The 19,635-nt window shown below is 45.0% G+C and overlaps 1 non-coding gene across 1 annotated transcript; it reads left to right on the forward strand.

Moving 5' to 3' along the window:
- Window positions 1–271: 271 nt before the first annotated feature.
- Window positions 272–346, forward strand: Trnas-cga. The gene has a single exon. It is a non-coding gene; the product is annotated as a tRNA-Ser (tRNA).
- The last annotated feature ends 19,289 nt before the right edge of the window (window positions 347–19,635 follow it).

Genomic DNA, 19,635 nt, shown 5'->3' on the forward strand with positions numbered 1-19,635 from the left:
GTTCTCATAGGGGGCGTGTAAACTTCTCAAATGGAAAAATAAACAGCGCACAGGAATACAAAATTTTTAATCTACAGGATGCGAAGATCTGACGCCTTAGTATTGCCAAATCATCTTTTGCTGTGCTATCAGTCAGTTTTTTTGACACTAATTATTTTGTGACTTTTATGTAACCGCTCATTACACTTAAAATGAATTCTCTTAAGCAATGTCAAACCAGCTCTTGTCTCAGCTTATTTAACACTAGATAATTTCTAGAATGTCTAATATGTGCACGGGTAGCTCAGTTGGTAGAGCACTTGCCCGCGAAAGGCAAAGGTCCCGAGTTCGAGTCTCGGTCCGGCACACAGTTTTAATCTGCCACGAAGTTTCATATCAGCGCACACTCCGCTGTAGAGTGAAATTTTCATTCTAGAAACATCTCCCAGGCTGTGGCTAAGCCATGTCTTCGCAATATCGTTTCTTCCAGAAGTGCTAGGTCTGCAAGGTTTCGCAGGAGAGCTTCTGTGAAGTTTGGAAGGTAGGAGACGAGGTACTGGCGGAATTAGAGCTGTGAGGACGGGGCGTGATTCGTGCACGGGTAGCTCAGTTGGTAGAGCACTTGCCCGCGAAAGGCAAAAGTCCCGAGTTCGAGTCTCGGTCCGGCACACAGTTTTAATCTGCCAGGAAGTTTCACTAGATAATTTCTTTTGATACTTTTATCTAACCGCTTACTGCACCTAAAATGGATTCCTTATCAATTATTCGTCGTCTGTTTCAGTAACAAATCTTGCCTGAGACATCAGGTCTCTCTCAGAGATAACTGTCAAGTGGCATTCTTTTACGACGCGTAATAACAAAACATCTCATTATGCAATTTAGGGCAATGTCTGGTAAAAAAAATTTCCTGCATCTTGAATCTACTTTCTACTCTGTGAGCCACATAGGGACACAAAATACAGGTGGTTAAGGCCAAAGCTTCATAAAGGTGCTCTGTATTTGAGAGCTGAGATCTGCAAACAGCAGTTTACTTTGTGCTCGGAAACCACGAGCACGCGATACTACAGAGTGGAGAACAGTGAAATGCTTGCTCCATCTTTACAGCTGCTTAGGCGCCGCTAGGAGAAGTCGCAGCGAAAGCGGTATGTTAGAACGCTGGCCACCCAGCTAGACGGCGGCCTATTGTCTGTGCAGAGACAAGCATTTAATATGTTAGCGAGCTCCCGGCTCTAGGCCCGAGGCCAAAGGAAAAAAGCAGTCGGGCTGAGAAGTTGAGAAACACTTTGTAGCTGTCATTCGCTTCCTTATGGTGTCGCATTACCTATTCGTTCATTACCATACAATGCTTTCAGAGATCATTCGCCCCGACTACACGCTTTCCTAATTATACCTACAACTGATGACGTCTGTTTAACAGAGATGAAGAATGGCGAGGACAAAGAACTTGGATTAAGTCTGTAATTCCCGTCGAGTGGAGGCATTTTGCCATTGCTTTCCTCTGGACCGTGAATGAAGCATCAGATATGACTGTACCTTATAGAGGAACGTGGGAGCTTTGTGCAGTTACGTATAATTCGTGTTGTTAAGACTGATTACTGTAACTAGCGAACACTAATAACCGAAGGTCTAACTGACCACAACTAACTTCGACTTAGCCTAGAGTGGTTAGTGAGTAGCTCGAACTGTTTAACACCATCATCAGGAGTGTTCATGGAACTAATATTTTTGTCGAACAGAGTTCGTAGGCGTAGTTGTCACGTGTGATGTTAATGTGGATAATGGAAATTATGTGAACGAGTGAGGATCTAACCTTGAGTTCCGTGTGCTGACATGTAGCCCACTTCTCTCAAAAAGCACCAAGGGAACAGCCGAGATTAACGTTTCCAGCACCTCAGTGACCCTTATCAAAAATGTCTAAGGCCCTCAGTTCACGAGATACTGCAAAGAGATTCAGGATTTGACATACTGGCCAGTCTACCATGAGAAGAGTTTGGGAAGCACACGAGTAACATGTACAGAAAGACGGATAATATAAGAGGGTCGTTCATTAAGTAATGCAACACATTTTATTTCTCAGCCATTTAGTTTTAAAAAAGCGGAATTTGTTGTAGGACATCGTGGGATATCTTCGCTTCATCCCCTGTTCATGAAATTCCGATAGGCGGGGGCCTTCAAAATGGCGTCTGTAATGGAAGCAGGTTCCAAGCAGAGAGCTGTCATTGAGTTTCACAGGTATTGACGGGTGCTAGCAGAGTGTCTACGGAAACCTGGCAGCGAACAAAAGCACGGTGAGCCGTTGGACGAGGCGTCTGTCACCATCAGACCATCAGTTCGCAGTCGCTAATAGTGACCATTTTTGTCGAACATTGGCACAGGCGATTAAATATGGCTCCTTGGAACCGGAAATAAGGCAATCCGTGGAGTGGTTCCACCTGTCCTCAAAGCTGCACCCTCAGCCGATAAAGTCATGGCGACCACTTTCTGGGGCTCCCAAGGGGTGATTCTTTTAGATGTTCTCCCTCATGGTGCAAGAATCAACTCTGAAATGTACTGTGCTACCCTCAGAAAGCCGAGAAACGACTTAAGCATGGCGTCACACAAGTCTGCGCACCCAAAGGAGTTCACAAAACTATTCTTCCTCATCCACCCTACAGATCGGATCTCGCACATTCCGACTTCCATCTGTTTGAGCCAATGAAGGACGCACTCCCCGGAAAACAGTGATGGGGAGGTTGTTGATGCACCAAGACGCTAGCCTCGTCGTCGACCACTGAGTGGTTCCACTTCGGCAAACAGGCCTTCCCAGTGAGGTCGCGTAAGACCGTCGCATTGACCCGCTATTACGTTGAAAATCAGGGTTTTGTAGCTAAAAGAGTGGGTGGTCCGTTGAAGTCCTGAATAAAACCAATTATATTGAAATCCTGACTAAAACAAATCTACTTTCAGAAAAAAATGTGTTGCATTACTTATTGAACGCCCCTAGTCCGATAGGTACAGGAACCAAGAGTGGACAATAAGACTGGAAGACCAAAAACGAATCGCTCGGATTAAAGTTGGTGCAAGACCGGGATGCAGCTTCCGCCCCCACTGTTCAGTCTGTACATAGAAGAAGCAACAACGGCAATAAAATAAAGCTTCAAGAGTGGCATTAAACTTCAGGATGAAAGGATATGAAACATAAGAATCTCTGATGACATTGCTATCGTCAGTGAAGGTGACGAAGAACTGCAGGATCTACTGAACTGAATGAAGAGTCCAATGAGTAAAGAACATGGATTGTGAATAAATCGAAAGAAAAATGAAATGAGAAACTGCAGAAACAGGAATAACGAGGAACTTAACATCGAATCTGATGATCATGAAGTAGTCTTAGTTAAGGAACTGAGATATCTTGGAAGCAAAATAACCCATGACGCACCAAGCAAGGAGGACATAAAAGGAAGAGCAGGCTAGCACAGACAAAAAGGGCATGTCTAGTCAAGAGAAATCTTCTAATATCAATCTTAGACCTTAATTTGAGGAAGAAATTACTGAGACTCTACTTTTGGAACTGAACATTGAATGGTAGTGAATCACGGATTTTGGGAAATCAGAACATATGACTCAACGTGTTTGAGAAATGGTGTTATAGAAGAATGTTGAAAATTAGGTGGACTGATGAGAGGGTTCTTCGCAGAATCGGTGAGGAAAGGACTATATGGAAAGCACTGACAAAAAGAAGGGACAGGATTGTAGCACATCAGGAAATTGCTTCCACGGTACTAGAAGGAGCTGTAGAGGGTAAAGACTGTAGAGGAATACAGAGATTGAAATAACTGAGAACGTAGTTTGCAAGTGCTACTGTGAGATGAAAAGTTTGCCACAGGAGAGAAATACCTGGCGGTGCGCATCAAACCAGTCAGAAGACTGATAACTCAAAGGAAAAATAATAATGGTTTGACTTAGAATACACACATTCTTCACGACAGGCTTGCGACAGTCTTATAATTTCAGTGAGAATGTTCTCAAGCTTGGTGGTTTAGTGGTAAAGCGCATGCCTGGAAACCGAAATGTCACCATCTCCCATGTCGAATCTAGGTCGAACCATGGAATATTTCAGACTTCCTTTAACCTCTCACGGATCTGAAGATTCGCCAGATACGAAAAGTGGTTCAAATTCCACCTTAAACTGAAGGTCCCCTTTCCCTGGTAGCATTTCTGGGGTGAGTTAGGGACACTCAAGTGGACGAAGTGGTAGCCAGTTAAAAGACTTGCACCAAGTCGACGAGCCACACAGAACTATTATTATAACAGAACATTGGCGAAGTTCATATTTTGTACAGGATTAGATTAGGCTGAGGAGGTTGACACAGTCTTCAAAATTACACTTTGGTTGGGCTTATGAGCGACTCAGAACCTTGACGCAGTCTTTCATGAGACGCTCTGGATCCTCTGATAGATTCAAAATAACACTCAGAAATTTGGAAATTTGTGGGAGGTCCCTGTGGGACCAAACTGCTGAGGTCATCGGTCCCTAGGCTTGCACACGACTTAATCTGACTTAAACTAACTTACGCTAAGGACAACACACCCCCATGCCCGAGGGGGGTGGGGGGGGAGGGGGAAGGCGCGCGCACAGTGGCAAAGCACCTCAGACCGCGCGGAACACTCAGAAAATTGGTGCAGTCTTCCGCGAAACAATTTAGCACTTCAGGTGTTGTTTTAACTTCAAGTGTAGTTTTAACTAGCCTGTAAGAGTTACTGGTTATTTGCCGGACATGCAGTTTTGAACCCGGAAGAGTAGTTTTACATATATTATTTGCGCTGCAGGAAAACAGCGGAATCGTTGTGACGGCAGAGTGCCTGTAAAGGATTTTAAGAAGACGTTCCGGGTAAAACGGAAGGAGGGGTACTCCCTTTTTCGGCAACCATAGGGGAATGGACCGTGGGCGTTTCAATGCATACTAAGGTTGCGAACGCCTACCTACAACCAAACAAAAAATTAATTACGGAATTTTATTATTTCGAGATGATAATTGTAACTTGGTGACAAGCCTTCCTCAGTACCGCTACTAGCCGCATATTGACAAACATAGGGCGGTGACTTAAGTCACATAATACCTCCAAATACTGTGTCGGACTTCATTTGCCCGGCGAAGTGCAGCAAGTCGACGTAGCATTTTCTCAACAAGTGGTTGGGAGTCCCCTGCAGAAATACTGAACCATACTGCCTCTATAGTCGTGCATAATTATGAAAGTGTTGGCAGTGCTGTATTTTGTACACGAACTGACCTCTCGAATATGTCGCATAAATGTTTGATGGGATTAATGTCGGATCATTTGGATGGATAAATCATTCGCTCGAACTGTCCAAAATGTTCTTCAAACCAGTCACGAACCGTTGTGGCCGAGATGACATTTTTGGACACATGAAATCCATGAATAGCTGCAATATTATTAAAATAACCGAAAATTATCATTTCTATTCAATGTTCGGTTCAGTTCGATCAGAGGAACCAGTCTACACCATGTAAACGCAACCCACACCATTGTGGAGCCACCACGAGCTTCCACAATGCATTGTGGACAACTGGGGTCTGCGCCACACTCGAACCCTGCAGTCAACTATTGCCAGCTGAAATCGGCACTCATCTGGCCAGGCGACAGTTTTCAAGTCGTCTAGGATCCAACCGATATGGTCACGAGCCCAGGAGAGGTACTGCAGGCGATGTCGTGTTGTTAGTAAAGGCACTCGCGTCGGTCGTTTGATGCCACAGCCCCCTTAACGCCAAATTTCCCTGCACTGTCCTAAGAGATAAGTTCGTCGTACGTCCCACATTGATTTCCTCGATTATTTCGCGCAGTGCTGCTTGTCTGCTGGCACTGACGACTCTAAGCAAACGCCGCTGCTCTCGGTCAGTAAGTGGAGTCCGCTGACCACTGCGTTGACCATTGTGAGAGATAATGCCCGAAATTTGGTATTCTAGGCACACTCTAGACACTATATGATGTGTCGACAGAAGTGCCGACACAGTGTGATTTGAGGGGACCGCAATGCACGCTATAAACACACGAAGGATGGCGTGAGGTCTGAAACAGGATACTTAATGAATGCTATAAAGAAAAGTACGTAGCTGCTGGAATACTTTAATCCATCCTTGTTGTACATCGCTATTGACGATACAAGTGAGACTCTGTAGATTCAGGCAATAAACTACTAATGGCGCCTTGCTGGGTCGTAGCCATTGACTTAGCTGAAGGCTATTCTAACTATCTGCTCAGCAAATGAGCAAGTCTTCGTCAGTGTGCATCGCTAGCGAAGTCGTCCGTACAACTGGGGCGAGTGCTAGTCAGTCTCTCTAGACCTGCCGTGTGGTGGCGCTCGGTCTGCTATCACTGAAAGTGGCGACACGCGGGTCCGACATGTACTAATGGACCGCGGTCGATTTAAAACTACCACCTAGCAAGTGTGGTGTCTGGCGGTGACACCACACTATAGATCTCGGAATATTAAATTTCCTAAGGGTTTCGGAAATATAATGTCCTAGGCGTCTAGCTCCAAGTGCCATTCCACGTTCAAAGTCTGTTAATTCGTGTCGTGCGGCCATAATCACGTCGGAAACTTATTCACATGAATCGCCTGAGTACAAAGCTTTTGACAATGTTGACTGGAATACTGTCTTTCAAATTCTGAAGGTAGCAGCGGTAAAATACAGGGAGCGAAAGGCTATTTACAATTTGTACAGAAACCTGATGGCAGTTATAAGAGTCAAAGGACATGAAAGGGAAGCATTGGTTGGGAAGGGAGTGAGACAGGGTTGTAGCCTCTCCCCGATGTTATTCAATCTGTATATTGAGGAAGCAGTAAAGGAAACAAGAGAAAAATTCGGAGTAGGTGTTAAAATACATGGAGAAGAAATAAAAACTTTGAGGTTTGCCGATGACATTGTCATTCTGTCAGAGACAGCAAAGGACTTGGAAGAGCAGTTGAACGGAATGGACAGTGTATTGAAAGGAGGATATAAGATGAACATCAACATAAGCAAAGCGAGGATAATGGAATGTAGTCGAATTAAGTCGCGTGATGCTGAGGGAATTATATTAGGAAATGAGACACTTAAAGTAGTAAAGGAGTTTTGCTATTTGGGGAGCAAACTAACTGATGATAGTCGAAGTAGAGAGGATACAAAATGTATACTGGCAATGGCAAGGAAAGCGTTTCTGAAGAAGAGAAATTTGTTAACATCTAGTATAGATTTAAGTGTCAGGAAGTCATTTCTGAAAGTATTCGTATGGAGTGTAGCTATGTATGGTAGTGAAACATGGACGATAAATAGCTTAGACAAGAAGAGAATAGAAGCTTTCGAAATGCGGTGCTACAGAAGAATGCTGAAAATTAGATGGGTAGATCACATAACTAATTAGGAGGTATTGAATAGAATTGGGGAGAAGAGGAGTTTGTGGCACAACTTGACAAGAAGAAGGGACCGGTTGGTAGGTCATGTTCTGACTCATCGAGGAATCACAAATTTAGCAGTGGAGGGCAGCGTGGAGGGTAAAAATCGCAGAGGGAGACCAAGAGATGAATACAGTAAGCAGATTCAGAAATATGTAGGTTGCGGTAAGTACTGGGAGATGAAGAAGCTTGCACAGGATAGAGTAGCATGGAGAGTTGCATCAAACCAGTCTCAGGGACTGAAGACCACAACAACAACACAACATTGTATACGCGATACTACCGCCATCTTTATATATCGGTAACTTGAGACTTCTGTCACTTCAGTGCATTGAAAATGGGAGGCATGGAAGCGCTGTACTGCCCCAGTGACAGATCCGTGAGCCTTGACCGTGCCCCGCAGGTGTGGTAGACACCTCGCCCGCAGGTGTGCCGCGCCCCCGGGGAACAGGGCCAGCGGGCCACCGTTTCGTCAGTGATCCGGCGAGATGTCGCCGTGACTCCGTTTCCCAACGGCTGCGCCTGCTCGCTGCTCGCTTACTCAACGGCCGGTGACGCAAAGCGCGCTGGCAGCGCCGTGTGGGAGCCAGCCCCGCATTGTAAGCGAATTCGCCAGCCGGTGGCGCTGCGCTGGGCAGACAGCAACGCGACGCCGAATGGCGGAATCCCGTGTCCCATTTCGCGGCGGCTCACTTCCTCCCTCCATATGGCGGCGTCCTTGCGTCTGGTTCTCACGGAGTGCGTTGTGGGCGTGTGGCTGCACTCCTTTCCGACAGCGCTACAAGACTCTGTAGCACAGTGCACATCCTCTGCCTTCCGCAACCTACGATATGGCGTGTGGCGGAGAGCACCTCGGGTACCATTGTCATTTCCCCGCATTTCCTGTTCTAATCGTGAAAAAGACGGGAAGGACAACTGCTGGCGAGCCTGCGTATTAACTCGAATCTCATTCATTTTAACTTCACAATCTTTTCACGACACATACTGGTGTAGTATGACCACTGCCCACAGCGAGACTCAATGCCGTCTGGTGCCGTTGCGGGCTTGTTATATTTTCAAGCATACAGGAGAAAAAAAGAGTAGTTTCCACTACCCAACCTATCCCGAGACATATCCTCCTTTCCAGCCTTCGTCACAACGCTGCATCTCACACAACCCGTTCATTTTCATCCTTCCCCTCCCTCCCTTTAAATGAGTTTCAGTCGCTACCTGTGGTTCCACAAGGCCCCGTGACCATACTCATCGTACCACATCCATCATGATCATGACCATTTTCATGCATCAATAACTTCACCATTATACCAAAGCAGCGTTAACATTATCGTCGTTGATTACATTTTAACTATAACATAAAACACTCTAAGAAGTTTGAAAAATCACAAGTGTTGTCCACGAAAGTATTTTTTTTAAAAAATAACTTATTTTATACATCTATAGGCTTTGATGATAAAATCTGAGTCGTCAGGCCGCGTTATAGTCCTTACGAACACTTATCCATCGACTCCACTGGAATCGTGAAGACGATCGCGGCAGAGGCATCGAAACGTCGGCAGCTGAAGACGGCGAAGAGCAATATGACGCGACCTAACGGCTCAAAGATTTTACCATCAATCATTCGTTGTCATATATATATATATATATATATATATATATATATATATATATATATATATATATATATATATATATATTACTAAAACTCCTGTTACATATGTAAAACCTTTGGCTACCGAGCGGTTTTACTTGCTGCCAGTGGAGATTGGAAATAACAATATAGAAAAAAAAATAGAATCAGGAATCACACCAGCGACGATATGGGCAACAACTGGGCAAATCCTCTGGCGTAAACGGCCTTGACAAAGGGCAGATTGTTGCAGCCCGGCGCATGGGAACGAGCATGCCGGAAACGGTGAACCTAGTCTGCTCTGCGCGAGCTACTGTCGCGAGCGTCTGTGGAAAGTGATTGGAGACCAGTGAAACCACCAGTAGGCGACGAAGTGTTGGACATATACACCACACAAATTGCAGGTCGCTGACTTACACTTTAGACGGCGATCCGTTGCACATCTGATGACCGAGTAAAATAACCCAACGCGTTCCCATGTTCACCCAACGTCGTCGTCAAGTACGATTGCAATGAGCACACGACCATCGAGGCTGGATCGTGGATTAGTGAAAACGTGATGCCTTGTCGGATGGGTCACGTTTCTTGCCACATCGGGTCGATGATGGTGTCAGGATACACCGTCATCCAGGTGAACGGTTGCTAGAATCATACAACGCACCACGCAAGCAGGTCGGTGTGGGCAGTATTACGCTTTGAGGTACGTTTACCTGGGATTCCGTGGGACCTGTGGTAGTAATCGAAGTAACCGCAACAGCTGTGCACCACATGAACACTATTGCAGACTACTTGCATCCTTTCATGCTTGATGTCTTCCCCGAAACCGGTGGCTTCTTTCAGCAGGATAAATGTCAGAACGCCACGATCGTGCTATAGAGGTTTGATGATGAGGGTAGTGAACTCATGTTGATGTCTTGGTCACTGAATTCGGCTGACGGGCGAAATAAAACCGAATGTCATAGATGAATTAGAACTAAGATTGTTAAACGTCTCTTCTTGGACAAACTCCAGGTGTTCCCCCCTCCTCCTCCCGTTCCACGCCCCCCCCCTCCCGTCCCCTCCTCCTGCCATACTGGTTATGAGTTCAAAGAAATCCGCAAATCGAAACATCTGCTTCACAGTGAATATAAATACCGATAAATGCGACCAGTCACTTATGAAATATTTGTTTATTTCTATTAACTATTTTGCAAGCTTCTTCAGTTTCATCTTCTACTCTCTTCCTGTCTCTGCTGTTTATCGCCCTGAGAAGGGTACATTCTAAACAAATATCTTGTGAAAAGATGTTCAATATTTATCTTTTTCAGAATCCCTTTTCTTCCTATTGCCATCCTTTATTTTATATCTTCACTATTACGGCTATCATTACTATTTTTCTGTCCAAAATAACAAAACTCAACTATTGCTTTTAGTGTCTCATTTCCTAATCTAATTTCCCCAGAATCGTCTAATTTAATTTCGCTACAATCTATTACCCTTGTTTTACCTTTGTTGTTGTTCATCTCGAACCCTCATTTCAACACATTATCCATTTCTTTCAACAGACGTTCCAAGTTCTATACTTTATTCACTTTCCATATTTCTTCTTGGGTTCCTTAACTTCTTGATCAACGTTCACAATGAGTAAAGTGTCCACCCCCTTCGATTCCGGCCCGGTTAGAGATTTCCTCCGCTCACGGGCTAAGTATTTTGCTGTCCTCAACATCATCATTTCATCATCATTGACACGAAAGCCTTCCAATGTGACGCCAACTAAAAACACTTGCAAATCGGCGGCCAAGCTTCCTCAGATGGGGATTCTCGGCCATCAGTACCATACGATCATTTCGATTTTTCGTAGAATAAAATCATATATTTGCTACGAGCCTGACTTCCTCTCTTTCACTTCCTCTGACTCTTACAACCGCAGTCCAGGTTCTGTTGAATTTGTACAAAACTTTCTCTCGGCTGTATTTTACCACGGCTACGTTCATAATTTCAAAGGGTATACCCCACTAAGCGTTGTCAAAATCTTTTCTAATCCCTTTTAGGGCACTGACACTTCGAGTGGCTCCTATGTTATCAAGAATCAGCATACTCCCAAAATGCACAGTTTCTCCTAAAATGCCCGTGTGATAAATGCCAGTAGTTATACTAACGTAAATGCAGTTTGGCATTGTCAGACACTTGAAAACGACGACACAGACTTTCGCTTTCTTCCAGTCGGAGATCCCTTGTCTCGTTCTCATTGCACCATCCTGTTTCTCGCTTTAGCGCTGCGTTTAATAATTATAGGTTCGTAAGATTGCAGATCTGCGTTGACGCTTCGTTCAAGCAGCATCTTTCAGGTGTTCACTGAGGTGCTGCTTTCACTTTTCCTGCGGTAATTTTACGGCGCTCTGAAATGATCCCTTCGGTGCTCCATGCCCCTCAGTAACGCCTGTCACATTATACTGCTCTTTGCTAACGCTGTCCTTGAGAGGTTGGCGGACGCGTTAGATAGCGTCCCCTTCCAGCAAGACTTTCTGTACAACCTAAAAACATTACAATAGAACGTTTGTAAGCTTTTTGTGTACGTAAAAATCCGCAAAACGGAACTCAAGTGTCTTGTCGCAGCATTTTGAGTCAGGCAGAGGTTTTGGTAGGCACGGCTACCATTCCTATGCAAACGCCGGCCGAAGTGGCCGCGCGGTTCTGGCGCTGCAGTTTGGAACCGCGAGACCGCTACGGTCGCAGGTTCGAATCCTGCCTCGGGCATGGATGTTTGTGATGTCCTTAGGTTAGTTATGTTTAACTAGTTCTAAGTTCTAGAGGACTAATGACCTCAGCTGTAGAGTTCCATAGTGCTCAGAGCCATTTGAACCATTTGAACCTATGCAAACAGAGCGCGATAGTTTTACGGACATTTGTTCCACGAGAACGCTAGCTCGCAGACTCCAGAGTATCGTGCGAAAGTTTGCTCCTCTGTCGCAACGCTTTCATGGTCCGCTGCCGTTCTCGACCCCCTGCCTCTTCCCTCCGTTCCAATTTGCAGTGCCACATCCGCGTCATAAGTTGCCACATAACATAGTAATAACAACGCACCAGGCGCTAACTAGAGTGCTTCAGACTTCCGTCACAAACACACCGTCCTGCAGCTTCCATACTTTACTGTCAACGCTTCCGAACCTACTTAAGACTCTGAAGAAATACCACTTTCCCACCATTATAGTGCAATGCGGCTACCTCCCGTAAGTAGTGAATCTAGTTGCTTTAAACTAGTTGCTTTACAGTGAATGTTTCCATTCCAGCATTTACATGTTTTCTTGTATTGGAAAGAAGTACCGTAGTATGGGAAGGCGTGGTAAAGTGATCACTGTAAGGGAAACTGAATTTTCACCAAACCATTGTTATTAATAGAAAATTGCCCCTTACTAATTAAGGCTTACATAGTGATGACTTTTAGCCAACTAAGGGACAAACGTGGCCGGTGTCATCACAACAGGATCCCATGGTTGCTGTTTTGATTTCTGGACATGTTCTCTAGGCCTCTTGGTAACTTAGTGTCTGAAACAATACCAAGCACCTGCAGTAGACTGTTTCCAATCAGATTTTTGTACCAGGCCAAATGTAAAAGAACGGAGATCGTTTCAAATAATATAAATCAATTACATGAAAATCGTCACAAACGGATAGAAAGATGGACGATAGTTTTGTATACAAAAACGTTTAGAAGTCAATCTGACCTGCAGTGATATGCATGAAATATGGGCGTAACTAACTCTTATTGGGGTGTAGCAAGAATAGGTTAATATAAATGTCTTACATCAGACGACTGCAAATCAGAAAAGCCCCTATTAAAAAACAACGGAACAAACTTCCCCTGTAAAACTCACTGACAAGTGTGTTGGTGTAAAATAGAACTAGTCTAACCATTTCTCGGCAGGCAGCAGCACTGTTCACGGCAAAAAATAAGCAATGGTCACTTTACCCCACATTCCCCTACGAGTTTCAACAAGCATTTACGAGTGGTGGATTTGCAAGGGATTTTTTTCAGACTGTCGCAAGCTACCTGATGAACAGAACTGCAAATTAGTGTATGCTGAGTGTTAAAGTATTCTAATAAATAATTGTCGAACTTAAATCATACACGAACAGTCCTGCCGAGGGAACATCCGCAACTGAGCATTATAGCAGAGGTTGAAAATACCGTTTCAGTTGCAAGATTCTTTTTATTTCCGTGGTTAAAACACGACCGGTTTCGGGCTCTTACATGTCCATCATCAGGTGTTTGTGCTGTGACGCAGAGCACCGCAGTAGACGAGTATACGACGCGGTTTGTTACCAGCGAGCGCAGAGCACGGCGTGTTTTAATTATTGAAAAATAAAAGGAACCGTACAACTGAAGCGGTATTTTCCACCTCTGCTTAAATCATACACATCATGTCATTTTATTATTTGCGACTTTTCTTCCACATTCGTCAGTTTCAAAAAGGTTCATCCGATTTCAAAAAACTATATCTTCTATAAGAATGAAGGTAGAAACTAAGGGCCAATGTTACTTCAGCGTAGAACGACATTTTTCCCCCAAAATGGCCATCCGATTTCACAGCGATATATCTGTTACAAGCATTCACATACAACCTTGGGGCACCTTTTACAAATATATTTAGGATCAAAGTTTTCACTTGTCTTTCATAATCGTCCAATGCACTCTCCACCTGCCGTACGACAAACATCTACAAGATAATCACACTCGTTCCACACTTCTGCGACTGTTACTGGAGTTACTGCCTTCATTACTTTTCCAATGCTAAGCCGCAGTTCAATCAAAGTTGTTGTAAGTGGAGACACGTGGACGGAATATTTCACAAAGATCCACAAAAGAAAATAAAGTCACATATCGTGGGATCAAGAATCTTGGAAGCCAACGATGCAATGGGAGATAACGTTGAGACAATCATCATTACATGCAGATACCATTGCAAAGGTCTGCGTTCTGTTGAGAGATGAAATTTTCGGCATGTTCTCGCGGTAGTGGCAAAAGGCATACGTCCAACATATCCAGGTACGTGATTCTTGTATCTGAATGAAAAAGCGAACTAGTTGAAGCAGGGAGGCACCTACGCCAATCACGTGATCCGGAGATGGTTCAAAATGGTTCAAATGGCTCTGAGCACTATGAGACTCAACATCTGAGGTCATCAGTCCCCTAGAACTTAGAACTACTTAAACCTAACTAACCTAAGGACATCACACACATCCATGCCCGAGGCAGGATTCGAACCTGCGACCGTAGCAGTCGCGCGGTTACGGACTGACGCGCGTAGAACCGCTTGGCCACCGCGGCCGGCTGATCCGGACACTTACAGCTGTTACCAAGGTAAAATTTTAGCTCCATGCGTAAGTTAAAATTCATCGCGCGTTTCTGTCGTCATTCGCGTATGGAATATAGTTTTGTAAAATCTCATGAATGTTTTTTAAACGCCCTGTATAATTTGCAAGGACTTCAAGATAAAGTGCAAAAACTACTCTGATAACTCATAAAAAGTGTGTTTATGTTCATCCATATACGACTTTAGTAACCTCGTAAGTCACACAGAAGAGATGCGTGAGGTGTTGATGATGACACGGTTCGCGGTTGTGACATACGCAGTAGCTTTTGCAGTTTCGTTAGAATCCTCTTCACCCTCACTCACCACGCACTTTCGTCCGCGTTGTGACATAGCGGATGATGTTTTTCCGCTTTCCTTGTATGTGGTACATATCTTCGGTACGGTGTCTCTGAAACACCGAACGTTTCCGCTCCATTGGTTACAGAAGCACCCAACACCAAGCACCAACAATATGCCCACGTTCGAATTCACTAAGTTCCGACATCATGCATACACAACTACACAGTACAGAGCACTGTTGTGACCATGAGTACCACTACCAACGTGTTGAGGACATTGCACAGGTGCTGTCCGCAGGCGTGCCTTAAAAAAAAAGCTTCAAATGGCTCCGAGCACTATGGGACTTAACATTTAAGGTTATCAGTCCCCTAGAACTAAGAACTACTTAAACCTAACTAACCGAAGGACATCACACACATCCATGCCCGAGGCAGGATTCGAACCTGTGATCGTAGCGGTCGCGCGGTTCCAGTCTGAAGCGCCTAGAACCGCTCGGCCACAACGGCTGGCCATGGCTAGCATCTGCATTTATCTACAAGCATGTGTTTCTCGCTTCGTTTCCGTATTTTTGTCCATCCCCTGTACTCTGCATGCAGGCCGCGCGGGGAAGCCGCGCGGTCTAGGGCGCCTTGCCGTGGATCGCGAGGCTTCCCACGTCAGATGTTCGAGTCCTCCTTCGGGCATGGGTATGTGTGATGTCCTTAGCGTAAGTTAGCTTAAGTTGGATAAAGTAGTGTGTAAGCCTAGGGACCGACGACCTCAGCAATTTCGTCCCATAGGAATTTACCACAATTTTGTGCATTCGGTTCGTTTGTGAAACCATATTACGGGAGAGTTTTTGTTATAGTTATCATATGTTACTACCCATATCGGTTTTCGCTATTAATTATGGTACACTGAGTGAATTATATACGCAAAGCAGGAAGATATATCACATGCCACTGAGGATGCTTCGAAAATAAAAGAATTGAAATTTTATTTAGACACAGAGGCGGACCTTATAATAGTCGCCAAAGTCGTAGATATTGCTATAATCTCACTATTTCACTCCCATTTACGGAGCTTGTTAGCACTTGATGTGAGGTTGGCGCCATTAAAATGCATTGTGGTAATCGCTGCTGCTTTCTGGATCGCTGCTGTGTCTCGATGCTAATGCTGGCTCTAAATCTGGTTGTCTAGGGGTAAAAAGATGAGGTCCCGTATTTTTGATGTGCTTTTGATGATAAATAATGAGCGAAACCAACAAATACTGAAACTTCAAATATTTATTACTCTGGTGGCCATCCTAATTCCACTGTTCACCAAAGACAATGACACAACACAAAATATCACTTCTTTTACATGTTCTTTGCAATGTTTATCCACCTCGAACAATAACACACATACACTTTACCAAAGTGACATTCAGACTCCGCTCCCGACCCTTCTTGCTGCTTGTATTTATAACCTTGTCAAAGAACCACTAAAAAGAGATATAGTTTATAAGTCACATGTACATCTGTTATCGTAATTTGTGCAGAAAAGTTATTAATTTAACAGGTTATGAAAATGACAGACAGATTTGTAATTCTCTGTTACAAAAAGGCCGTTTTTTTAGAAGTTTGTCAATTGACTTCTCTAATTTGCATAAATAAGTAAATAACATGAATTATTAATTGGTTTTCGTCTAAAATAGGATTGTTTACGTGAATACTGAGTGAAAACGGTCCTAGTGAACAAATAGGTTTCACTGGGTGATTTTTATTGATGGAGATCCAAAATATGTAAGTTGGCCACTATTTTTCGTACTTCATATTAATTATTTAAGATGAAGTTAGTGTTTTTACACGATGACATTTGCTGTATCAGAGGTCAAGTGAAAACTTTTGTGTGGGTCAGTTATTCAGTATAATTTAATGGGTTGACTGTTTATGGAGACATGTTATGCAATCATTGTTAACATACACAATAACTTTTCTATAATCATAAATACTCGTTAAACTGGTTGAATTTGGAGGGTATCGCATTCTTCGGTAAAGCAAAGCCTATTAAAGGAACCTATTAGTTACAACCTCAACACAAAGAAGGCAGTAATGGTCAATTTGACTACAAAGGAATGGCTGAAGATACATAAACTAATGATCTTACGAAGTAATAGCGTGTATTTTTGTGTGGTAATACGTTACTCCAGCGGGCGGGTCTCTTGTTCTAGTGCCGATCCACAGAGTCCGCAGCGCTGAATCATCGTGTGGCCTGACGTAACACGCTGCTACACATCAAGACGCTCAACCGAGAAGTTAAGCCCCGCGGCGTGGTCGCCGCACCATGGACAGAGTGGGCAAAACCGGTGGCACGGGGATCCCGATCTGTGTGTGTGAGAGAGAGGTGAGCTGCCGGCCGAGAAAGCGGAGCCGTTACGTCACGGCGCGGGAATCATTCTTCTCCCGGCGTCCGGAGAGCGTGCACCGGCTGCACAAAAATTACGACATGTGCCGTTGCGCAGGCGCACACGTATCGTACACACTGCGTGCACGCTCGGGGGATGCGTGTCCGGCCGAGCGAGACAGATGCACAGCTTGTCCGCCTTACCTACGTACAAACAGTGACTGCCGGCGCTGCGCCTGGAAAGGCAATGACCGCTTTGCGCGGATTCGGCCATCAATCTCGCCGCACCATGGACTGCTAATGAGGAGCTAGAGGTTCACGACCCTTCGGAAGTCTCGGCTTACAACCGTCCACCAGAATTCCGATCTCGCCAAAACTACAACGATGTTGTAAGCAGCAGCAGCCTGTGGCTAATATCCCACATGGCAATTGAAATTCTGCGCCAGGACTGGGACTCGAACCACTTCCTAATTTATAATTATTTGGACTATGCCGGCGATTCATTGTCATCTCGTAGAATCAGATGTACTGCCTGTGGTCTTTGTCGTAGCAACACGACATTTCGACGTTGGTGTCTTTGTCAGGTGTTTCCTGGGACTGATGGCAACGCCGAGTTAGACTTCGAAATACGCTATTGGCCATTAAAATTGCTACACCAAGAACAAATGCAGATGATAAAAGGGTATTCATTGGACAAATATATTATACTAGAACTGACATGTGATTACATTTTCACGCAATTTGGGTGCATAGGTCCTGAGAAATCAGTACACAGAACAACCACCTCTGGCCGTAATAACGGCCTTGATACGCCTGGGTATTGAGTCAAACAGAGATTGGATAGCGTGTACAGGTACAGCTGCCAATGCAGCTTTCTAACACGATACCACAGTTCATCAAGAGTAGTTACTGGCGTATTGTGACGAGCCGGGTGCTCGGCCACCATTGACCAGACGTTTCCAATTGGTGAGAGATCTCGAGAATGTGCTGGCCAGGGCAGCAGTAGAACATTTTCTGTATCCAGAAAGGCCTGCACAGGACCTGCAACATGCGGTCGTGCATTGTCCTGCTGAACTGTAGGGTTTCGCAGGGATCGAATGAAGAATAAAGCCACGGGTCGTAACACATCTGAAATGTAACGTCCACTGTTCAAAGTGCCGTCAATGCGAACAACAGGCGACCGAGACGTGTAACCAATGGCACCCCATACCATCACGCCGGGTGATACGCCAGTATGCGATGACGAATACACGCTTCCAGTGTGCGTTCATCGCGATGCCGCCAAACACGGATGCGACCATCTTGATGCTGTAAACAGAACCTGGATTTATCCGAAAAAATGAGGTTTTGCCACTCGTGCACCCAGGTTCGTCGTTGAGTACACCATCGCAGGCGCTCCTGTCTGTGATGCAGCATCAAGTGTAACCGCAGCCATGGTCTCCGAGCTGATAGTCCACGCTGCTGCAAACGTCGTCCAACTGTTCGTGCGAATGGTTGTTGTCTTGCAAACGCCCCCATCTGTTGACTCAGGGATCGAGACGTGGCTGCACGATCTGCTACGCCATGCGGATAAGATGCCTGTCATCTCGACTGCTAGTGATACGAGGCCGTTGGGATTCAGCACGGCGTTCCGTATTACCCTCCTGAACCCACCGATTCTATATTCTGCTAACAGTCATTGGATCTCGACCAACGCGAGCAGCAATGTCGCTATACGATAAACCGCAATCGCGATAGGCTACAATCCGACCTTTATCAAAGTCGGAAACGTGATGGTACGCATTTCTCCTCCTTACACGAGGCATCACAACAACGTTTCACCAGGCAACGCCGGTCAGCTGCTGTTTGTGTATGAGAAATCGCTTGGAAACCTTCCTCATGTCAGCACGTTGTAGGTGTCGCCACCTGCGCCAGCCTTGTGTGAATGCTCTGAAAAGTTAATCATTTGCATATCACAGCATCTTCTTCCTGTAGGTTACATTTTGCGTCTGTAGCACGTCATCTTCGTGGTGTAGCAATTGTAATGGCCAGTAGTGTACCATGTTGGGAAGATGCAGACCACCGGCAGCACACCCGATTCTGCGAGATAACACTTCCTGTTTATTATATGAATGAGCATCACATCCAAATACAGAATAGCACTACGACTGAAACTTCTTGATCCAATTAAGGCTTTCACGGCAACTGTTTACTGTGGTTCAAACTTCTGGGCAGATTAATGCCGTGTGCCAGACCAGGACTCGAACATGGGACTTTTCCTTTTCGTGTGCAAGTGCTCTGCAGATTTAGGTATCCAAGCGTGACTCAGGACTCAACAACTTGGATAGCTCAGTCGATAGAGCGCTTGCCGTCTAGGAGGAAGAGCACCAGGTTTCGAGTCCTGGAGCCCTATTCTGTATCGTTCATACCGATGGGTGCGATAGGATAGCCTCGATATTACGTGATTTATGGTTCGTTTGCCGAAGTTCCTATTCTGTAGGCTTCTGAGGCATGTTACCAATTGGTCCGGCTGCCGATTTGTCGACAACTGTACCAAGAGGCGGCTAGGTTTCGGTATAGCGAGTTGTACGGTTTAGTATGATATGTTACACAGCTAGAAT

The sequence above is a fragment of the Schistocerca piceifrons genome, chromosome 4, assembly GCF_021461385.2.
Source record: "Schistocerca piceifrons isolate TAMUIC-IGC-003096 chromosome 4, iqSchPice1.1, whole genome shotgun sequence".
Lineage (NCBI taxonomy): Eukaryota > Metazoa > Arthropoda > Insecta > Orthoptera > Acrididae > Schistocerca > Schistocerca piceifrons.